General features: G+C 44.9%; 1 non-coding gene across 1 annotated transcript; it reads right to left on the reverse strand.

Annotated features, from left to right (window-relative positions):
* Positions 1-2,405: 2,405 nt before the first annotated feature.
* LOC145344654 (U2 spliceosomal RNA) lies at positions 2,406-2,589 on the reverse strand. The gene has a single exon (XR_013886946.1). It is a non-coding gene; the product is annotated as a U2 spliceosomal RNA (small nuclear RNA).
* Between the last annotated feature and the right edge of the window lie 11,679 nt (positions 2,590-14,268).

The raw sequence follows: 14,268 nt of genomic DNA on the forward strand, positions 1-14,268 counted from the left end.
GAGGGTGCAGCAGGAAGAGAAGCCATTACAAGTGCATCCCTGTCCAGCTGTATACACACCTCTGTACCCACATTTATTTATTTATTAGTCTCAAGTAGGCTTACATTAACACTGCAATGAAAACCCCCTAGTCGCCCCACTCTGGTGCCAGTTTGGGTATACTGAGGGAGGATTTAGCATGGTAATGCATCTAACCAATACATATTTGGACTGTGGGTGGAAACTGGAGCACCTGGAGGAAACCCACGCGGACATGGGGAGAATGTGCAGCCTCCACACAGACAGTGATCCAAACTCGGAATTGATACCAGATCCCTGGTGCTGTGAGGCAGCAGTGCTAACCACTGTGTCACTGTGTTCTGCCCCTTACAAATCCTTACAAATTTCCACACTTTAAACAAATCCAGGTCATGCCTGGATCAATGTACTTTAGGCAGAGATTATTTGTTAGTCAAATTCTGCCAGTCTTTGCGCAGCAGAATTTGTTAACAAAAGCATTTTTTTTTGATCAATATTCTGCAAATATTCTGCAATATTCCACAATATTCTCCTCTCAAAATAATTAATACACACAACTTTGGATTTCAGTTTAGATAAAACTGAAAAATAATAAAATGCTTTCATTAACTTTCTAAACAGAGATAGCACTTTCAGCTGCAGGCAAAATAACTTGTTGGAGCTTGAGAATTTTGCTTCCACCTTCTTTGAAAAACTCTTCTTGCCTTCTGTACGACTTATCCTGTTGCCCACCCCAAAGCTGCCAGTGTTGTCAGCCTCAAAGGTAGTTATGGCTGAAATATCAAAGAAATACCAAAGACCCAGGTTTGATTCCTGTTTGAGTCACTGTCTGTGTGGTGTCTGCAGGTTCTCCCCAATGTCTGTGTGGGTTTCCTCCAGGTGCTCTGGTTTCCTCCCACACTCCAAAGATGTGTGGGTTAGGTGGATTGGCCATGCTAAATTCCCCTTTAGTGTCAGGAGGATTAGTGGGTAAAATTCTTGGGATTACGGGGATAGGGGCTGGGTGGGAATGTTGCCAGAGCAGGCTCACTGGGCTGAGTGGCCTCCTCCTGCACTGGAGGGACTCTATGACTCCATGAAGAGGGTAAAAAGTCTGACAACACCAGGTTTTAGTCCAACCTATTTATTTGATAATATACTCACAAGCTTTCGGGGTTAGCCCCTTCGTCAGGTGAATGGAGAGTTCTGGCCTCAGACAGAGCATATAAAGCACAGACAGTTTAGAGATTACTGATTAGAATGCGAATCCTTACACCTAACCTGCTGTTCAAGACCTGAAGTGGCTGATAATGTGAGTGGAAGGAGCACTGATCACAGTTTAAAGAGATGTGTATTGTCTCCAGACAGTATAGTGAGTGAGGTTTTGCAAACCCAGGCAAGTCACGGGGGTTACAGATAGTGTGACATGAACCCATCTTGGGTTCATGTCATTATCAGCCACTTCAGGTCTTGAACAGCAGGTTAGGTGTAAGGATTTGCATTCTAATCAGTAATCTCTAAACTGTCTGTGCTTTATTTGCTCTGTCTGAGGCCAGAACTCTCCATTCACCTGACGAAGGGGCTAACCCCGAAAGCTTGTGAGTATATTATCAAATAAATAGGTTGGACTAAAACCTGGTGTTGTCAGACTTTTTACTGTGTTTACGCCAGTCCAACGCCGGCATACCCACATCTATGAAGAGGTGCATTACTTTTAATGTTCTGAACCTGTCCATCTGCTCTTACTTAATTTATCTGTGGCATAGTTAGCAGCAGATAAACCAGTCATCACAAGTGTCATGTGACACTGCAGGGAAAGGACTGTTAAACAGCAACACTTGACAGCTGATACTACTGGCGCCAGATTTACGTCTGTGAGGAAAGGAATGCCTGGCTTACTGTCATACTGTTGGGATTTTATCTGATTGTAGCCTGGATAAATTAGTCATACATCTTTTGAATGCTTCTCCAAAATTACTTCCAAGCTCCATTCATGTGGCAGGAAATTATTCTTTAAAATTGTTTTTCTCTTTTAGAATCGAACAATAACACCGAAGCAAGAAATTTTATATAAAGTGCCTTTAACATAGCAAAATATCACAAGGCATTTCTCTGCATTGTGAAATGACACTGAGGTGATTTGGAGGTGGATTTAAAACAGATCTCAATTGCTAATAGTTATTAAGGGGACTGTGTGAAACAAGATATTAAGGAATGAGTTTCCATTTTCATGTTTATGCATTTCTCTCCCTGTTTTTTAAAAACTTAGTTCCACAACTTCACGGGCCAGGAGTGTGACAAAGGAAGATAGGAACTGCCAAAGAAAGACAATGATTCCTCCTGTTTACCTTCTGCTGATGCAGTGATAATGGAAGTTGTTGGCTAATCGCAGCATTAGACCCTTTCAAATAGTCTGCAACAGACCCAGATATGTTGCACCTTCGGAATAATGGATTAAAATGACCATTTTCCTTCCAAATATGCTACATTTTTAAAGTTTTTAAAATTTATTTATTAGTCACAAGTAAGGCTTAAATTATTTATTTATTAATTACACTACACTTGATCTTAGCCAAAAGGCCGAGAAGCGATCTTGAGGGGAATTGCTTGATAGAGCAGACGCAGCACGGTTTCGTTAAGGGGAAGTCATGCCTGACAAATTTATTGGAGTTCTATGAGGATGTGTCTAGGGCGGTGGATAGAGGAGAGCCGGTGGATGTGGTCTTTCTTGACTTTCAGAAGGCGTTTGATAAGGTACCTCACAAGAGGTTATTGCAGAAGGTAAGGGGGCGTGGAGTTGGGAGTAGGGTGTTAGCGTGGATAGAGGATTGGTTGTCAAATAGGAGGCAGAGAGTGGGGGTTAACGGGTGCTATTTGGATTGGCGGTTGGTGACTAGTGGAGTGCCCCAGGGGTCGGTGCTGGGGCCTCAGCTATTTACCATTTATATAGATGATCTGGAGGATGGAACCGAGTGTAGGGTGTCGAAATTTGCTGATGACACCAAGATTGGTGGAACGGCAAATTGCGTGGAGGGTGTGGAGAGTCTGCAGAAGGATCTAGATAGGCTGGGCGAATGGGCCAGGAACTGGCAAATGGAATTTAATGTTGGCAAGTGCGAGGTGGTCCACTTTGGTGGGAATAATGGTAGGAAGGACTATTACTTACGTGGCGAAAAACTGCAGCATGCAATGGTGCAGAGGGACCTCGGGGTCCTTGTGCATGAGTCGCAAAAACCCAGCCTGCAGGTGCAGCAGGTGGTCAGGAAGGCTAATGGGATGCTGGCCTTCATAGCGAGGGGGATTGAATATAAAAGTAGGGAGGTCTTGCTGCAGCTGTATAGGGCACTGGTGAGGCTGCAGCTAGAGTACTGTGTGCAGTTTTGGTCGCCGCACTTATGCAAGGATATTTTGGCCTTGGAGGGAGTGCAGAGGAGGTTTACTAGGCTGATACCAGAGTTGAGGGGGTTGAGCTATGAGGAGAGGCTGAATAAACTAGGCTTGTACTCGTTAGAGTTTAGAAGAATGAGAGGAGATCTCATTGAGACGTATAAGATGATGAATGGGATGGATAGTATAGAGGTGGAGAGACTCTTCCCGCTCAGAAAGGACAGTAGGACTAGAGGGCACAGCCTCAAGATAAAGGGGGGGTGGTTTAGAACGGAGTTGAGGAGGAACTTCTTCATTCAAAGGGTGGTGAATCTCTGGAATTCTCTACCCGTTGAAGTGGTGGAGGCTGCCTCGCTAAATATTTTTAAGACGCGGGTTGATGGGTTTTTGATAAGCGAGGGGATTAAGGGTTATGGGGAGAGGGCGGGAATGTGGAACTGAGCCGTGACAGATCAGCCATGATCTTATTGAATGGCGGGGCAGGCTCGAAGGGCTAGATGGCCTACTCCTGCTCCTATTTCTTTTGTTCTTATGTTCTTAATTAGTCACACATTAACTTACATTAACACTGCAATGAAGTTACTGTGAATTCCCCAAGTCGCCACAATCCGGCACCTGTTCAGGTCAATGCACCTAACCAGCAAGTCTTTCAGACTGTGGGAGGAAACTGGAGCACCCAGAGGAAACCCATGCAGACACAGGGAGAACATGCAAACTCCACACTGACAGTGGCCCAAGCCAGGAATCAACCCCAAGTCCCTGGCGCTGTGAGGCAGCAGTGCTAACCAATGTGCCACAATGATTAACACTGCAATGAAGTTACTGTGGAATTCCCCTAGTCACCAGAGTCCAGCGCCTGCTCGGGTCAATGCACCTAACCAGCATGTCTTTCAGAATGTGGGAGGAAACCAGAGCACCTGGAGGAAACCCATGTAGTTACAGGGAGAACGTGCAAATTCCGCATGAACAGTCACCCAAGCTGGGAATGGAACTGGGGTCCCTGGTGCTGTGAGGCAGCAGTGCTAACCACTGTGCCACCCTGCCAGCCTTAGCACGTGGCATTCCTCGAATGACTTATTTACTGAACCCCAATATATCATTTTCTATCTTTGTGCCATCAGCTTTAGCTTCTGCCAGTGATCGTTGTGTGATTAGCGAAGGGGATAAAATCCAAGGCACAACGTTTCATGATTCTCAACAATTCTGTTGGCGAGGCGTCTTGGAGCTGTGCCCAACAATTCAGCCCAAGTTTGTCAGCTGATTGTCTTGAGAAAGCCTGAGGTTGAATGTCAACCGTTGTTGGAATTTTTAGGTCTCTCAAGCTTTGGCCGAGCACTTCCCTGCAAAACTTCATTCATTTGCAAATGCAGTCAAAATGTGCATCATAACCAGCTCTGTTATTTAACTTCAATTCAGCAAGTTTCGGATGAGTTCCGAGTTCAAATCAAATGATGAGCTTCTGGACCTGTCTGTAAGACGGCAGATGGCGGATGTCCAATGTGAGATGTGTAGAGATTTGGTGAGGGGTTGCATGCTCTGACACGGACTGCGGACATGCCCATCCATGCCATTCATGTTGTCAATCAGCCCCTCTTCAGAGTGCCAAGCTTCCTCCGTGGATAAACTGGTGACTGTCCTGGAGGGATATACCCCTTCCGATAGCAGAAGCAATCGTCAACATATGCTCTGACCTGCACATTGTCACTCTGACTCTGAGTTCAGGAGCTCAGGGCCACTAGGGGACCAGCAGACTGGACACTCAGCCAGATCCTGGGAGGCGGTGAGGCAGCAGTGCTAATGACTGTGCCACCATGCCACTCAAATCTTCATTGGATCCCTGGAGAAGAGCAAGTGGTGGTGGGACAGGAATGGTGGGAGGACGGTTGGACAAAAGAGCAGAGGAGGGCTCTCAGTGTCCCCCTCCCCTTTCTGATGCCATATCCTTTAAGTGGAGGAGGAGGATGGGGTGGGAAGATGCCAGGGATCCATTCCACCTCCTCCCACCTGAGAAATGGATATTTCCTGACTCTGAATTCACATCTTGTGTGGTTTGGGGAGTGGGGGGGGGGATGTGGCAGGGTGCAGGGAGGGGGGGCAGGGAGGGGCGCAGGCGCACACACACACACATACACACATATGTACACCCTTCAGCACTGTACTAATTGACTATTGTGTGCTCAAGCCTAGAGCTAGACAGTGAGTGTCAGCAGTCTGTTTAATCACAAGGTTGTATGGCCTGCCAAAATTTGCTGTCTGAGGTTACAGATAATGAATGGTCACAACAATGAGTTAGCAGAAGGCAGCCAGCGCCCACTGATCTGGATATCAGTGAGACGTAAATGCTTACTGGAGAGGAGAAGAACAGCTCACTTCAGAAGGAACAAAGAAAACACTTGCTCCACTTGATTTTCAGTGGAGAGTGACTTAACTTTGACGTATGCTCCTTTATAGGTCTATAATTGTTGATGCTTAGTTGCTAAAATAATAAATAAAACAGGTGGCATTTTCTCAAAGTGTGAAAACAGGAGTGTTCCACCCTGTCTTTTGAGTGAGTTTGGCATTGCAATCCTCCGGCACTCTGTCAGCTTTTCAGACGGGTAGGAGCTTTGCTCCAGTAACGTGGAGGGGATGGAGAAGGGTGGGGAAGCACTAGTATGTCAAAGGAACCAGCTGCAGAGCACTTGGACGCCATTGCGCAAGGTGTCCTAATCTACTGAACCTGGAGATCTCCTCCTGCCACCCCACCACTCCCCCCAACCCTCCAGCCTCACACACACAGATATCAGATACCCCCCCACATCATCACTGGCAGCAATGCTACCCCCTCACCCCCACACCAACACGGGTTGCATCAGGTATCAGGATCCACCCGATGAGTCCTCTGACAGACCCCCGACAGCCTCCCCTCCCCCCTCTGTCAAGGGCCCCTCTGTGGCCCACCCTGGCACAGCTCCCTTTTCTGCATGACCACTGGCCCCGACCCCCCCAACCACTGCATAACCCCCGCACTGCATGGCACCCCCCTCTCTGCATGACCCCCCTACTCTTGTATATTCCCTCTTGCACGCACCCCCCCCACCACCAACCACCTGTTTTGCACAGCTCCCCCCTTGCTGACATGCCCCCCCCCCGCATGAGACAGCAGTGCTAACCAATGTGCCACCATGCCACATGTACTCAGAAAGATGTTCAATTCCATCCAGAACAAATCTGCTTGGTCCACATCTAATCTGCCCATTCTCCACCATCACTAATGCACAGTGTACAGGATCCAGTGCATAAATTGACTGAAGCTCCTCCACCAACACCTTCTGGATCCACAACCTTCATTCCCTGGAAAGGCAAGGGCGTCAGATACTTGGAAACACAATCGCTTGCAAGTTGCCCTCCTTCATGCTTCATCCTGGGTTGGACATGTATCACTACTGTGTCTTTGTTGCTGGCTCAAATTTCCAAATCTACATAATTAACAGCACTTACAGTTGCACCTTCCCCATATTGCAGGGGGTCAAGAGGAAGCCTCACCACCATCTTCTCAGGGCAACCAGGGATGGACTAGTGTCAGCCATGCCAGTAACACCCAAATCCTGAAAATGACTGGAGAAAGAAAGAAACCCGTGGTCCTAAGATGATGAAAACTGTTTATATAAAACGATGAATGTTCCTGCCACAAGTAAAGACAGAGTACAGTTCTGGTCTCCTTACTTGAGAAAGGATATACTGGCACTGCAGAGGACGCAAAGGAGATTTATTAGGTTAAGTTTGGAGCTGAGAGGGTTGGCTTTGAGGAGAGACTGAGTAGACTGGGGCTATACTCATTGGAATTCAGAAAAGTAAGGGTAGATATTATAGAGACATATTAGATTATGAAGGGAATAGATAAGATAGAAGCAGGAAGGTTGTTTCCAGTGGCAGATGATACTAGAACTAGGGGGCATGGCCTCAAAATAAGAAGAGCAGGTTTAGGACTGAGTTGAGGAGGAACTTCTTCACCCAAAGAGTTGTGAATCTGTGAAATTCCCTGCCCAGTGATGCAGTTGAGGCTGCCTCATTGAATGTTTTTAAAGCAAGGATAGGTAAATTTTAGAACAGTAAAGAAATTATGGATATGATGGGCGGGTGGGTCAGTGGAGCTGAGACCATGAAACGATCAGCCATGATCTTATTGAATGGCAGAGCAGGCCCGAGGGGCCAGATGGCCTACTCCTGCTCCTAGTTCTTATGTTCTTACGTAGACAAGCTTGGAGTTTCACTTTAAAATGGAACAGAATTGGACAGGAAAGAATGACAGCTGGTCAAGGTTATTACTTAGCAGTGAGCAATTTGAATAGCTTGATTCACGATAACAGGATTGAAATTGAGAATTTTTGTCAATTGAATTGTTCTATGTAAAGTTTTTCTACATACTGCTTATGTGAATCCTTACTAATATATTGAAGCGTCTCATCAAATGAATTTAAACTTTAAATTGCCAACGATTCACTGCTGTACAACAATAGTTTGTGAAATCATTAATAAAAATCCAGCAGCAATATTAACAGAGAGGAACAGTGTGCAAACAATACTTCAGTCAAAGGTATCAGGAATGTTTTATAACAATACTTAATGACCCCTCATTAGCACTGCTGCCCCTCAGTGCCAGGGACCCAGGTTCGATTCCTAGCTTGGGTCTGTGTGGAGTCTGCACATTCTCCCCATGTCTGCGCGGGTTTCCTCTGAGTGCTCCATTTCCTCCCACAGCCTGAAAGATGTGCTAGCTAGGTGCATTGGCCATACTAAATTCTCCCTCAGAGTACCCACCAAAGTATGGCGATTAGAGGATTTTCACAGTAACTTCATTGCTGTGTTAATGTAAGTTGATTTGTAACACTAATAAATAAAGTTAAAGTCTCACAATGTTGTTACATTTTTGATTCTTCAATAGAGAGAAAGAGAGAGCTGGTTCTCAAAGAAAATATTTTGGCAAAAAAATAGTTTTGTATATTATTCCATGATAAAGTATTACCTTGTACCTGAACTTTAAACAAATTACTTCCAAACATTTATTGTCCTCTTCCACATTATAAACGCTTTCTAAATATTAACTGACACACGCCAATGATCAAACACTGATATAATTATCTGCGTCATTCAGACTTTTCTTTCAGGTAAACAAGCTAATCATTTCCTGCAGCATTCAGATGTTAGTGAATAATCATGTTGCTGATTGCCAGCTATACATTCTGCTTTTAAAGTTTTATGTAGCATTTTGAAAAATAATAAGCAAAGCACCGTCTCAACAGCTGTGCAAAAGGAAAGGTTCTTGGGGTGGTAAAAGCAAAGGAATATGATCAATTGCATCAAAATAAGCTCCCACTCACAAATCATTTTACAGATCCATTACAGACTGAGTGGGATTCTCCGGTCTTGTCCGTGATGGAACCCATTGCGAATGAAATTGGAAATTTTGGCATTTCAGCCAAATTCCATTAATTTTCACTGGCGTTGGAGAATCCCAGCTTTCAGCGCATTCAAATGAATTCAGTCTGTGCCTCTTGTAAATCATTGAATCCCTACAGTGCAGAGGAAGCCATTCAGCCCACTGAGTCTGCATCGACTCTCCAACAGAGGATCTTATCCAGGCCCTCTCCCCCACCCTGTCCCCATAACCCCATGAACATACCCTACTAATCCTCCTAATCTACATATTCTGCAACACTAAGGGGCAATTTAACATGGCCAATCTACCTAACCTGCACGTCTTTCGGACTGTGGGAGGAAACCGGGGTACCTGGAGGAAACCCATGCAGACATGGGGAGAACATGCTAACTTCACACAGTCACCCAAGGCTGCAGTTGAACCCCGGTCCCTGGTGCCAGGAGACAGCAGTGCTAACCACTGTGCCACCACGCCACTCCATTGTCCCCACACTCCTACAGAAATATTAATTAGTTAAATAAATGCAGAAATTGTTGAAAATGTGATTTTTGTAGAATGGAAATAGCTTGTCAACATGGGTCTACACAATGATATTCCTTCTTGGTAATGCCTGACTGCAGTCTGCCCATTCCCAGTAATACAGTAAGAAGTCTTGCAACACCAGGTTAAAGTCCAACAGATTTATTTGGTAGCAAACATCACTAGCTTTTGGAGCGCTGCTCCTTCGTCAGGTAAGTGGGAGTTCTGTTCACAAACAGGGCATATAAAGCCACAAACTCAATTTACAAAAAAGGTTGGAATGCAAGTCTTTGTAGGTAATCGAGTCTTAAAAGTACAGACAATGTGAGTGGAGAGAGCATTAAGCACAGGTTAAAGAGATGTGTATTGTCTCTAGACAGGACGGTTAGTGAGATTTTGCAAGCCCAGGCAAGTCATGGGGGTTACAGATAATGTGATATGGACCCAAGATCCCGGTTGAGGATGTCCTCATGTGTGCAGAATACCAATAATACCATGTGCGGATTCCATCTTTGTACCATCCTCTGAAGTTTGTCCAATGCTGGTATCTAAACTGTTTGTTTTGATTTTCAGGACAAGTCTTTCTCTCTTTCAGAGTCCAGGTCTCCGTCTATGACTTCAGCCACCCATGTCACTGACTGATCAGGTGGCATTTCATGGGCATCTGAACGCATTAATGCACAAGGGATGGATTGACTGAGGGAACAGGGGATGGGAGAAAGACAGAGGTGTATGTACCGTCTATGATTGTACAATATAACAGGTTTCAGAATGGAGTTGAAGGGGAAGTTAGGAAGGCAGGCACATACCATCACCCTTGATAATTTCGGTGATGTCAGTAGGCTCAATAACAAACATTCCCCAGCATTATTGCCTCCTCGGGGAGATTGGTACTCAGTGCCATGCCTAACAATTCCAGGAATGTGTATCAGTGAGTGTGGCGCAATGTGTTTGGTTGCTGTGCCTGCCACAGTTGAATAGCTGACAGTGTATACAGACTGTGATTTGCTAGCGTGTAGCTTCCAGCAGTGCTAAAGTGTGCAAGGGTGAGGTGAAGCCAGTGACTATGAGGTTTGAGTTGTTATGATTGATATAGGTGGTTGTGGTATGGTAATTGGAGATTCGTGTGAAGACACTGGTGTTGTTGGCAGTGCTTGGTATGTGAGGATGCATTCACTGAGCATAATCACTTATGTGTGTACATTACATTTCTTGCCATGGTGCAGCCACGTCCTTGAAGCTAGACCATTGGCACTAACTGCTACGGCAAACTGCTCCCTCTCCCTCCTGAACATTACCCCCTGCTGCGCTGTGGGCAGTGAACCTTTCTCCTCTAGTCTTTCTCCTCTAGTCTGACTCTAACATGGCATCTGAAAATCTGGGGACATGCTCATTTGCTTATTGCATCATTTTGGATCTTTCCTGAAGTTTTCCTCAATTTGCCCAATTGGTTTCGGTCCCCATTGCGGCTAGGCTGCAGTTCACCTTTAAGAAATGCGGACTGGCTTTAATTGCTGCTAGCCTTGCAGAGCTGTGCTGATGCTCAGTAACTCAGTAAAAAGTCTGAAGTTTCAGACTTTTTACCCCAGTCCAACGCCGGCATATCCACATCATGCTCAGTAACTCAGTCAGTGCTGAGTCGCACACCATTATTGTGGATATGTGGAGGCAGTGTGAAGCTTGTGTGCATTCTGCATCACATCAATTGGGAGAGGGATAATCGTACTTCACAATGCTGGTGCTCCAATTTGGGAGCTTTCCAAATTTGCGCCCTAAATATCACACTTCTATGAATGAGGCATTACTCAATGAAGGCTGTTGAACCATTTATTCGTCCTTGTTATTTGCCTTTTCAACTTTCCACATGCTTAATCCATTGCTCCTAATGAATTCTGCCTACATAACAACAGTGAAGGCACTTCAAAAATAATTCATTGGTTATGAAGTATCCAGATAGCATGTAATATTTTTTGCACTATATTTCATTCACTTTCTGCGCCTCAGCTTTCATCAATTCTCTTATCTTTGGCATTTTTAGATCGGTCGATCTTCCTGCACATTTGTTGTGTACCTATGTGGCACAGAAAAGATATATTACTCATCCAATTCTAAGATTATTAAATGTCAGCAACAATGACAAGAGAAGGAAAGTTTGGCTTCGAGGATATGCAGCTGTCATTTCAATGGACTCAGACAGTGCAAGCACAGAAGAGAAAGCCTGGGGATGGCATTTTGACTGGGTTCCACCCAGTGATGACTCAGGATACTTTGCTGAGGCCTCACATTTAAGTTCCACCAGGAATAAATGAAAAGGAGACAAAACTGAAATGAGATTTGACCAAGAGAGGTGGCACCCCAAATTCTCTACGGAAGCTTGGGAAAAAAATCATCCTTCACGTTCATCTCGGATAGTGACGCAAGATGGTTGTGTTGTCCACCCAGGCACCAGATGGTTCAGTTGGCTAGATGGCCACTCTGTGCTTCAGAAGAGCGCCAACAACAAGGGTTCAATTCCCTCTTGTTTCTTTGATACAAATCTCCTATGTATGTGGCTTTAATAAAGGTCGATGCATGCGTCGCTGCTAATATGTTTTTCATGAACTAGCAGAAAATCTCAAAAATAAATCAATGGGCTTTCTTATTACTTTGGGGATCGGGGGTGGATTATTTGCGAACACGTTGACACAGTGTTTTTGTTTGTCCTGTGTCATCGCCTCCTGACCTCAGCCACAGCTTTCCTGTTCTAACACATGATTTTATTGACAGAATTAAACATGCTACAGCAGTTGCCTTGTTTGTTGAAGGAACACTGACGTACAGGCCTAGAATTTGAATGGTGTGGCAACTGTATGGATGGAGTTGATGGACACTCACAGCAGCTGAGAACAAACTCAGGGCTGCCTGTTCATTTCCATGGTGGCCAGCCCTATTCACATTGCTCATTGGCTGCAATCATGAAGGGGGGAGCATGGGGTGGGGTGGGGTGGGAATGCAATGTATCAATGCCACAATAAAGGCAAGCAGTAGCTCTCAAAGAGGCCAATTCTGTATTGAGGAATGGTCATGCTACCTAGGAATGGCTGAAGGAGGAAGAGTGTGGGAGTAATAACCATGTTATGCATTAATTATCCAGTAACACTGGCTGGAATAGTGATGGCACAAATCAGCAGAGATTTGGAAAAACATGAATGTAGCCAGAGATGTGACGCAACCCACCAACAGCTGTGCAGGCAGAAAAGCTTACTAATGTGTCATCACATTAAAGCCTGCAGTGTGCTTGGCCCAAGAAGTCAAAGAGAAATCAGCAACGAGGAGCTTGTAAGTACTGTAAAATCCATTGGAAGATTTAGAAGCCTTCAGGCTGCTTGGCAACACATTGGGCTGAGTGAGATCAACCCTGTGTTGACCAAATTCATTGGGGTGGTCCAAAATAAACCCTCTTCTCTTGCTGCTGTTGTGCACTCCTGCGAGAATGCTACTGCTCCAGTACAATGGCGGTCAATGCGCTTCCTCACAGTGTTAGGGACCCAGGTTCGATTCCTGGCTTGGGTCACTGTCTGTGTGGAGTCTGCACATTTTTCCCATATCTACGTGGGTTTCCTCCGGGTGCTCCGATTTCCTCCCACAATCCAAAGATGCCCGAGTTAGGTGGATTGGCCATATTAAATTGCCCCTTAGTGCCAGGGAGACTAGCTAGTGTAAATACATGGGATAGCGCGGGGGTGGGATTGTGGTCGGTGCAGCCTCGATGGGCCGAATGGCCTCCTTCTGCACTGAAAGAGTCTATGATTCCTGACTGCCATTTTGTGACTGCACAATACCTGAAAAAACATCATATTGTGGTGCAATTTCTAGAGCACAGTACTCAGAAACTGCCTGTCAAATATTAAAACACTTTCTGATTTTATTCAGGCAGTATAAGGAACAGGAAAGGATGAAAAATTTTGAAACACTGCCTTACCTATTTTAGAGAGGGAAACCTGCGATTCTTGCCTGGTCTGGCCTATATGTGACTCCAGAACCACAGCATTGTGGTTGACTCTCAACTGCCCCCTGAAACAGCCTAGCAAGCCACTTAGTTTCCAAGGGCAATAGGGATGGGCAATAAATGCTGGTCCAGCCAGCAATGCCCATGTCCCACAAGCGAGTAATAAAAAGAAAATGACGTGTAATATAGACATTATTTTAAGTACACATGAAAAGCTGATTTGGAACATGTGTTGAAGGCAACCAAAACAAATGAATGAAAATGAGTGGAAATTTACAGAAGTGTTATTTCCTGCTGTGGTTTTAAGTGCAGGCAAGTGTGGCAGAGGGTGTGGGATGATGACGGTGTAAGGTATTCAAAAATTTCTTGTGTTCTGTTGAAACAAGTAGATTACATCATTTGCAATGACGGCTGCCATTTCAATTTAAATTGTTCGACTTTGGCAGTGAGTAATTTTTTTTTCCTTTCTAAACAGAGCTTAGCTTTGCAAGACTTTGCCCGTGGATCACGCCTAAGCGAATGGTGACTGTCTAAGATAGTGGTTATGAATAGTATCAAGAAAAAAAGGAACTAACCTTATAAGGCACCTTGTCATTTCCTCACAATGTCCAAGATCACTTTACATCAATGGTTTTGTTTGCAGTGCATTCACTTTCAAAACAATCAATTTGTTGCTAAGCGCAGCACCAACCATTGTGCAGATGCAAAATTAGCAGCAACTTGCATTTATATAGCGCCGTTCATGTTAAATAGGATGTCCCAAGGTGCTTCACAGTGGTGTCTGATATTACACTGAGTCTGAACCATGTAATTTAACATCAGTTTAACACCATGACCCTCTTGACTCAAGTTCACCTGGACCTCCTGAGACAGAAAAAGAGCCCCAGGAAAATATTGCAGTCTAATTCAGAAATAACAGGCTGGTAAATTCCTCTCTGACTCAGAGGCTGATAAGTGA

Source organism: Carcharhinus amblyrhynchos, chromosome 6 (assembly GCF_965287045.1).
Source record: "Carcharhinus amblyrhynchos chromosome 6, sCarAmb.v2.hapA, whole genome shotgun sequence".
Lineage (NCBI taxonomy): Eukaryota > Metazoa > Chordata > Chondrichthyes > Carcharhiniformes > Carcharhinidae > Carcharhinus > Carcharhinus amblyrhynchos.